This window comes from Rhinolophus ferrumequinum, chromosome 9, assembly GCF_004115265.2.
Source record: "Rhinolophus ferrumequinum isolate MPI-CBG mRhiFer1 chromosome 9, mRhiFer1_v1.p, whole genome shotgun sequence".
In the NCBI taxonomy this organism is placed as follows: Eukaryota; Metazoa; Chordata; class Mammalia; order Chiroptera; family Rhinolophidae; genus Rhinolophus; species Rhinolophus ferrumequinum.
Genome location: NC_046292.1, coordinates 48251589 through 48260763, shown reverse-complemented (window position 1 = coordinate 48260763; position 9175 = coordinate 48251589).

The window sequence follows — 9175 nt, the reverse complement described above, 5'->3', positions numbered from 1 at the left end:
CAATTGATGGATAATCTTGGATAACTAAATATTATAGTGACAAAAAGAGGAGGTCCCAGATGGTGAATCAGGTAAATGCTATGCCTGCTGCCTGCCTGTAATCAAAATTACAACTACATTGTAGAACAATCAACCTCAAGAATCATCTGAAGACTAGCCAAACAGAACCCCTATAACCAAGGATATAAAGAAAAGGCCACATCGAGACTGGTAGGAATGGTAGAGATGTGAAATGGACTGACCCCAAACCCATAGGTAGTGCTTGAACACTGGGAGGGACATCTCAGTGGCAGAGGTACCCTCTGAGTGGAGGGGTCCCAGCCTCACACTGGGCTCCCCAGTCCAGATGTCCTGTGCTTGGAAGAGGAGTCCCCACAACATCTGGCAATAAAAAGCAACAAGGACTCTTTCCGTCCTGGTGAGACAGAAGGCAGCTAGAAACCCAGACATCGTCTTAAATGGCTCGTGCATAGACTCACTTGCTTGCAAATGCTCACCTGGGCTCCGGTGGAGGGGCAGCAACTCGAGAGGTGCTAGAGGCATACAGGAAAAGACAGTTGGGTGGCTTCATGGTGAGGGCTTTGTCCCTGTGTGGAGCCTACTTCATGTGTAGCCTACAGGAGGGCACCATCTTTTCTGTACTGAACTGAACCTCCCCCAAAGGGCCAAATCTGAGACCGAATTGGTCTGCAAAAACCCACATGTGCACATCACCTTGGTGATGCCCTGGGTCCCTGCCCCACCCAGCTAGTGCTGCATTGCTGAGGGCACTCCTGGTTCCTGAGCAGCCAGCCCTGCCCCACAAGCTTCAAAAGCTTTTTACAGCAGCAGACAGCCTGCAGCAGCCTGGGGAAATCTCAGTCGTGGGCAGTTAGCCACAACTTAAGCTGTATTCTCTTTTAGGTGGCTCTTGGGGATCTAGGGAGATGACGCAAGCAAGGGCTGGCCATGGTGAGCCCAGGGCATTTTGCAAGGTGTTCATGGGCTCGGCGCTGGTGCAGCAGCTGAATCTGCATTGACTTTGTGAAAATTACTGGCCACACCTCGTGACTCCCTGGGGACCTACCCCACCCAGCTAGTTGCTACATCACTGGGTACAATTTCAACACCGGGTTAACCAGCCTGGCCTGTGCACCTAAGAAGGCTCCTCCAACTGCTGAGCTTTATGGGCAGCCAGCAGGTGGCAATAGGCCTACAGGGGTCCTGGGCCTATTGCTAAGCTACCCCAGGCCCGATACTGGTGGCAGCTGGCCTCAGTTCACAGCGATGCCACCCCAAAATGCCTCCAAGTCTAGTACAGGCAGCAACCAACCACATATAGTTTTGTTGCTCCTACCAGGTAGCCCCAGGCCAGTCACAGATGAGGCTGAAATTGGCCTGCACAGAAGCCTCTGCCAAGAGATACCAGAAGCCACACGCCCTGAGGCTGGCTTCAGACCATACCATAGCACTACCCGCTTAGTCTCACAAACGGCACACCCAAAGGGTGGTCTCAACAGGCACAAGAGCCCACTGGTATGAATCCCTCTCTGAGGGGTTAGGCCCCACATAGCAACTCATACACTGTGGAAATAGCCAATCCACACAGCAAGTCAGCCTGGGAGTCAATTCCACCCATTGATGCATCAAAAGCAAGCAAGGCTCAACTACAACAAGTGAATACAGACAACACACACAAGGGACACTCCTGGAACACACACACAGGTGATAAGGGAGACTGTGTCACTGAACCTCACAGAATACATGCTACATTCAGCCAGCTGAGGAAGACTGAGACACATAGGAGAACTACCTACTACATAGAAGGAAACACAGAGAGTTAACCGAAATAAGGAAACAAAGAAGTATCTCCCAAATAAAAGAGCAGGAAAAACCTCCAGAAAAAAAAACAAATGAAATGGAGGCAACCAACAACCAGAAACAGTTTAAAACACTGGTTATAAGGATGCTTAACACTTTTGCTGTGATATTTGTGTATGTTTTCCTGTGGCTTGCACTATCAACAACAAGGATGTTTTGTATGCCATATTGTAATAAATTTTTTATGTCATCAATGCAATTAAATTCTAATTTATCTATACTTAAATCTAATTGATGCCACTTAGTATGTTTTGAGTATTTTTTGCTAAAATTCAATATAATAGTAAATGTATTACCATATAACAAAGGTTTTAAAATTAAAAATAATGTCATTTATGTACAAAGCAGCTCAAAATGTTATTATTAAATGCATCAACTTTTTTTGTGTGTGGATTTTTAACACGTTTTAGAAAAAGAACCTTGAAATTAATTAATGTACTGAAGGGTTAAGGAACTTAGTGAGAACTTCAACAAAGAGATAGTAAGCATAAGAAAGATATAGAAATCATGAAAAGAACCAGTCAGAAATAAAGAATACAATAACTGAAATGAAGAATACACTAAAAAGAATCAACAGCAGATTAAACGAAGCACAGGATGGAATCAGTGATTTAGAAGATAAGGAAGCATATAACACCCACAACAAAAAGGAAAAACAAAAAAACAACAAAAAGGAAAAAAAAATAATAATAATAGTTTAAGGGACATTTGGGACAACGTCAAGCATAACAACATTCGCATTATAGGGGTACCAGAAGGAGAAGAGAGAAAGCAAGGGATTGAGAACCTATTTGAAGAAATGATGACTGAAAACTTCCCTAACCTGGTGAAGGAAATAGACATACAAGCCCAGGAAGTGCAGAGTCCCAAACAAGATAAACCCAAACATGCCCACACCAACACACATTATAATTAAAACAGCAAAGATTAAAGACAAAGAGACAATCCTAAAAGCAGCAAGAGAAGGACAACTAGTTACTTACAAGGGAGCTGCCATAAGATTATCAGTTCATTTCTCAACAGAAACTTTGTAGGACAGAAGGGAGTGGCAGAAAATATTCAAAGTAATAAAAAAAAAAAGGGGGTGCCTGGGGTTTACAACCAGGAGTACTCTATCCAGCAAGGCTATCATTTAACATTGAAGAAGAGATAAAGAGCTTACCAGAAAAGAAAAGGCTAAAGGAATTCATTATCACCAAGCCAGTATTACAAGAAATATTAAAAGGACTACTTTAAAAAGAAGGAGAAAAACAAACAAAAAAGATCATAACATGAATAATAAATGGGAACAACTATGTACCTAATCACTTAAATGTAAATGGATTAAGTGTTCCAATCAAAAGACGTAGGGTAGCTGAATGGATAAGAAAACAAGACCCATGCTAGAAATTGAATGGGAGATCCAAGATGGTGGAGTAGATAAACACTGTGCCTGCTTCCTTCTGTGAACACATTAAAATTACACCTAAATTATAGGAAAATCAACCTGGAGAACAAGCTGATGTCTAGCTGAACAGAATTTTTATAACTAAAGATAGAAAGAAGAAGCCATATCGAGATTGGTGGGAGGGATAGAGACTCTCAAACCTCTGTGTGGTGGTTGAGAACCAGGAGGGATATCTCAGCCATGGAGTTTCCCCCAGGAAGAGCGAGGGACCACAACCCCACACCCAACTATCCAGGCTGGAGTACTGGTGCTGGGAGGAGGAGCCCCAAAACATCTGGCTGTGAAAAACAGTGGGGATTCCAATCATCTTGGTGGGACTAAGGCTGCAGGAAACCCAGACGTCCGTCCTATTAAAGGACCGGCACACAGACTCACTCGCTCGTAGGCACTCACCTTGGGTTCCAGCGGATGGATGGTGACTTGGAGACATACCGTGGCAAGGGCAGACTGAGGTGTGTGGCTTACGGGGAGAACTGGAGGACAGTCGGCATTTTTCCTGTGTGAGATCCTTCTCCCGTGCAGCCGGCAGGCAGGCGCCATCTTTCCTGTGTTGAGCCCACCCACACACGGCCAAATTTGAATCTGATTGGCCCGGTGAGCTCTGCTGCTCCATCCTGCTGACTCATTCTGAACCTACACTACCCAACTCCCCCATCGCTGGAAACACTTTGTCTGTGAGCAGGCAATCTCACCCACATTACACTCTTTCTTAGAAAGCTGTTGGAGTCTGGCAGGCCCCCAGCAGGCAGTGACTGGCCTTGTGTGCTCCGAGACTTTTGCTGAGTAGCTCCCAGCTCAACACTGGCACCAAACCAGAATTTACATTAACCTGCCGATCACAACACTTCCCTCTGTAGTGACTCCCTAAGACCCTGCCTCACCCAACTTGCATACCACACAAGGTTTTATCAGTGGTTGAAATTAAGAAAGCCAGCAGGTAGCAGCAGGCCTCGCGGTGTCCTGGCTTTTTGCAGAGCTACCCCAGGCCCAGTACTGGTGGCAGACATCCTTGGTTTGTAGTGTGGCCTCTCCCACACACCTCCCAGTTTAGCACAGGCAGCAAAAAGCCACGGATCGCTTTGTAGCTCCTACCAGGTAGTCCCTGGCCAGTCACAAGCAGTGGCTGACCTGTGCCTGCACCAGAGCCCCTCCTATAAGAGGCCCTAGAACCAACACACTTGGAGGTTGGCTTCAGACCACAGCAGGGTACCATCCAATTTGCCCCACACGTGGCACACACCAGGGCAGTCTCAACAGGCACCAGAGCCTCCTGGGGCAAGTCCCACTCAGTAGGATAAGTCCCCCGCACAGCAGCGCATAAGTTGTGCATGTGGCCAAACCCCACAGCCAGTCAGCCTAAGGGTCAACCCCACCCACTGACATGCCGGTAGCAATCAAGGCTCAACTATAACAGCAGAGCACACACGACCACACAAGGGACACTCCTGGAGCACCCGGTTCAGGTGACCAGGAAGACAGTGCCAGGGCCCCACAGGACACCTACTACATAAGGCCATCTGGCCAAGACTGGGAGACATAGCAGATCTACCTAATACACACAAACAAACACAGAGAGGCAGCCAAAATGAGGGAATAAAGAAATACATCCCAAGTGAAAGAAAAGGAGAAAAATCCAGAAAAAGAACTAAACGAAATGGAGGTAAGCAACCTATGAAATGGAGACAGAGTTTAAAACAATGGTTATGAGGATGCTCAAGGAATGTAGTGAGAACTTCAACAAGGAGATAGCAAGCATTAAAAACGACATAGAAATCATAAAAATAACCAGTCAGAAGTGAAGAACCCAATAACTGAAATGAAGAATGCACTAGAAGGAATCAGCAGCAGACTATATATAGCATTTCAAGAGACAATTAAAAGCTGTAAAAAAGAATCAAAAGGATAAGAATGCTTTTGATAGGTTTAACTATAGACTTTTCATAGAAATGACATAATTGGTGACCTCAAAGGTAGATGAAGCGAAAAATAATCATAACATAAAGACAAAAAAAATGGGAAAAATACACATGTGGGCCTACGCCAAAATAATTAACATGTGAATTCAAGAATCCCAGAAGGGGAGGATAAATAAAATGGGACAAAATTGATATGTGGAGAAATAATGGATGAGCATTTTCCATATCTAGTGAAACCTGTCACCCACCGATAGAAGCTCAATGATACCAATCTGGATAATTAAAAAGAAAATCATGTTATACTCAAACTGCTACAAACAAAAGGTAAAGAGAAAAATCTTAAAAGCTAACAAACAAAAAGACAAATTACCCTAAGGGAAACAACAACTAAAATAATGGCTAACTTCTCAACTGTAACTATGGAAGCCAGAAGACAATAAAGTGACAACTTGAGATGCAGAAAAACTACCAACTTAGAATTCTATAGTCAGCAAAAAAAATCTATCAAAATTGAAGGTAAAATGAAACAAAGCCTGAGAGAATCTATAACAGTTAACCCACATCCGAAAGAAAGTTCTTTAGGAAGAAGGGAAATTATCCCAGATGGAATCACAAAGATACAAGAAGAATAAACAGCGTTACAAAGGGCAAATTTAAAAGACTATTTAGTGTTTAAAGCAACAATGTAACAATGTTTTATGTGTTTATGAAATACACAGAAATAAGATACGTGACAAAAATAGCAAAAATGGCAGGAAAGATATTGTTACTTAAATTCATTATATATTATAGAAATGCAAACTAAAAGCACAAGAAACCAATATGCAACCATCAGAATGGCTAAAATTCAAAGGTTGACAATATCAATGTTGATTAGGATAAGGTATATGAAGCAACAAAACTCTTCTAAATTTACTGATGGCAGTGTAAATTAGTTCAACCATTATTTGGCAGTATCTATTAAAGCTAGAACCTATAAAATGATTCAGCAATTTTATTCCTAGGTAGGTTATCAGGGGGGAAATGTATAAAAATGTATTAAGTTTTACACTGATGGCTTGTGTACTTTACAGTACCTAAGTTATATCTCAATTAAGAAAAACTAAGATCACATGTGTAATAAAGAATTCTATGAAATCATGAAATTATAATAATCCAATAGAAAATTAGGTAATGAATATGAAGGTAGAGAAGAACAAATGGCTTATAAACATGAAAATAAGATCAACGTCATTAAGTTAAAATTAAAATATCAAAAAGATACTTCAGAAAATTTGAGTTGGTTTCTTACACTTGCAACCAAGAGTCCTGACAAGTATATTTGCAAAAGTGAGCCAACATAACATTATACGAGAATGCTCTCACTTCAATACTGCCCACAATATAGATTGGAAACAACATAAATATTCACCAATTGTGAACTATTATACAAATCATTGTACTTTGATACAATGGTATACTAGGAAACCATTAAAAAATAATGAAGTAGGTAATTTGGATTTATCTAGAAGTATCACCAAGATATATTAAGGGAAAGGGGTAATTTTATAACAGCAAGTGGAATACGATCTCAACTATATGAATTTTTTTAAAGTATGTGGCATATTAATACCAGAAGTTATTTTGGAGAATAGGAACTAAAGGAGTGGAGGGAAACTTGCACTTTTTATTTTATATTTCTCTGTATGTACTGTTTGAAATTTTTCCTGTGTGTATCTGTTCTATTTACATTTTGAAAATAAAAATAAATAAATAAATAAACAAGAAAGAGAACATATTTGAATACTAGCCTACGGAGTGGTTAAAAACTCAAATTGCTAGAAACCTAAGTGACAAAGCACATGTTTGCAAATCACTGTAAATCAAGATTACTTAAGAAACTAAAGAAGTATACTAAAGAGCTCTTGATGTTTAAAATGAGTAATTTTTCATCACAAGGAGCTACAATTCTAGAAAGAATTTGTGTGGGATGATGTATTGAGTAAGTACCAGAGAGAGTAAGAATAAGAGGGAGAGAACTGCATCTAAAATATTTTGAAATTCCTTCCAAAGGCAAGGTATTAGGTTTGTAAGAATTTTTGAAGATACAAAGGCTAACAATGGATAAATTATTTACATAAACTACAAGAATTACTTCTTTATATTTTCAAATCTTTGCTGAAAGTAGTTATCAGACAGTAGATAAAATAATCCTAAAATAACTTAAATTCATAATGATTCTATTTGGACTTTCTATGTCTCAAAATTCTGACGTTGCTTATGATGCATAATTATAAAAATAAAAATATTAACTATCATAATTTATACTTTGTGACTTTAGGAACATAAAGAAGAATTAGGATAATTAAATTTTATAGAACAATTAGTGATACATATCTCAGCACTTGTTTATAACATTTATTAACACACCAATCATGACTAAAAAGAAAGTGTTAACTGCACGCCAACTACTTAATGACAAGTTTTAAAAGTACAATATCTACAATATAAGTGTTTCACTACAAAATTAAATATCTTCCAAGTTTTTCTCAGTTCCAGGTTTTTGAATGAACATGTCATTTAAAACATCCTGTCAGTGATCCTCACGAAATTGAATGTAATGCCACAGATCTTCAGCATAATTAACTTAGAAAACTAGATATCAGCAGCTTTCCAAAATAAAAACTAATTGATAAACTTTGTATCAAAATAATTCATTCAGTATAAAAACCCATGGAAACCACTTCTTGATGCTCATACAAATGCATGCAACAATGTCTCGGTTCCAGTACAGACCTTTGTGTTGTGTTGTAAGTTGCTCTTGCAACATCATGAATAGGCACAGGAGTGCTTTACTGTTTTAAACTAGTTGCTCAAGAAAGAGTAAAACTATTGAGTGTCTAGTTTCCTTTTAGCAATAGATCTTCCTATTTTTTTTTTTTTTTGGTAACTATGTTTTTTTTCTTAAATGCAACTTCTTCTGATCATATTAGAGTGGACAATTTTAATTTTGTGTTTGAAATTTTGAGAATGTGTTTTCTCAATAATGGAAACTTTAGAAGAGTTTGCAACCATCAAGATGACACTTGAAAGATGAAAAGTAGAACAAATTTCTTTTTAAAATGACAGGAAGTAATTTGGAGAGAGGTCTTTTTTTAATTCCCGTCCACGTGACACATGGTTGCAGTACGTCATGATCCATTTAGCACACTGTCCAAATCCACATGAACACCTACACACAACTCTTACAATCTAGTCTGTACACTGTACCAACCAAAGTCGCTTTGAAATCTGGTATCAATTTGTGGGGGAAATATATCTTCCCTCTGCTTTTGGGTACGTAAGATGGATATTCCTAAGGGAATATGACCACATGTTTGATATCTGGAAAGAGGAAATTGATTTTATTGGAGAGGGATGAGAGGAGGTAAAAGAATGCCACGATTGGGGCCATAAAACCTTATTCTAGGTCCAGGATGACACACTGGTTTGGGAATTTTATCCATGACCTTATATTACTTGAGACTGTGCTTAAAAATAATATCTGTTCCTATCCCTCTTGTCAATATATAGCTCATCTATAAATGGGAATATAGGGCTCCAAAATAAGACCTCTACTCTTACTGATAAGTGTACCTTGATTTTTTTTCTCTTTGTTCTTGGGGGGTTTAACCTAGGAAATCTATAATCTCATTAACCTTTTAAAATGATTTACGTTCAAATAATCTGTTTAAACTTGAAGCCATAGTTCAAATTATTAATTTCTGAGTTTCTTTTCATGAAGTTCACATTTATAGAGACTGATTAGTAGCTTGTGTTACAATTTAAGGCCTTTAAATGAAATATTCAAAATTCCCAAAATACCCTAAATTTAAAACTCCAAAGCCATAGTTCAGGTCCTCTCTCCCTTAAAATTTCTTTTCCAGAATCTCTGGGAAGAAATGGAGAATATCTGACCATTTTGAAGTATAAA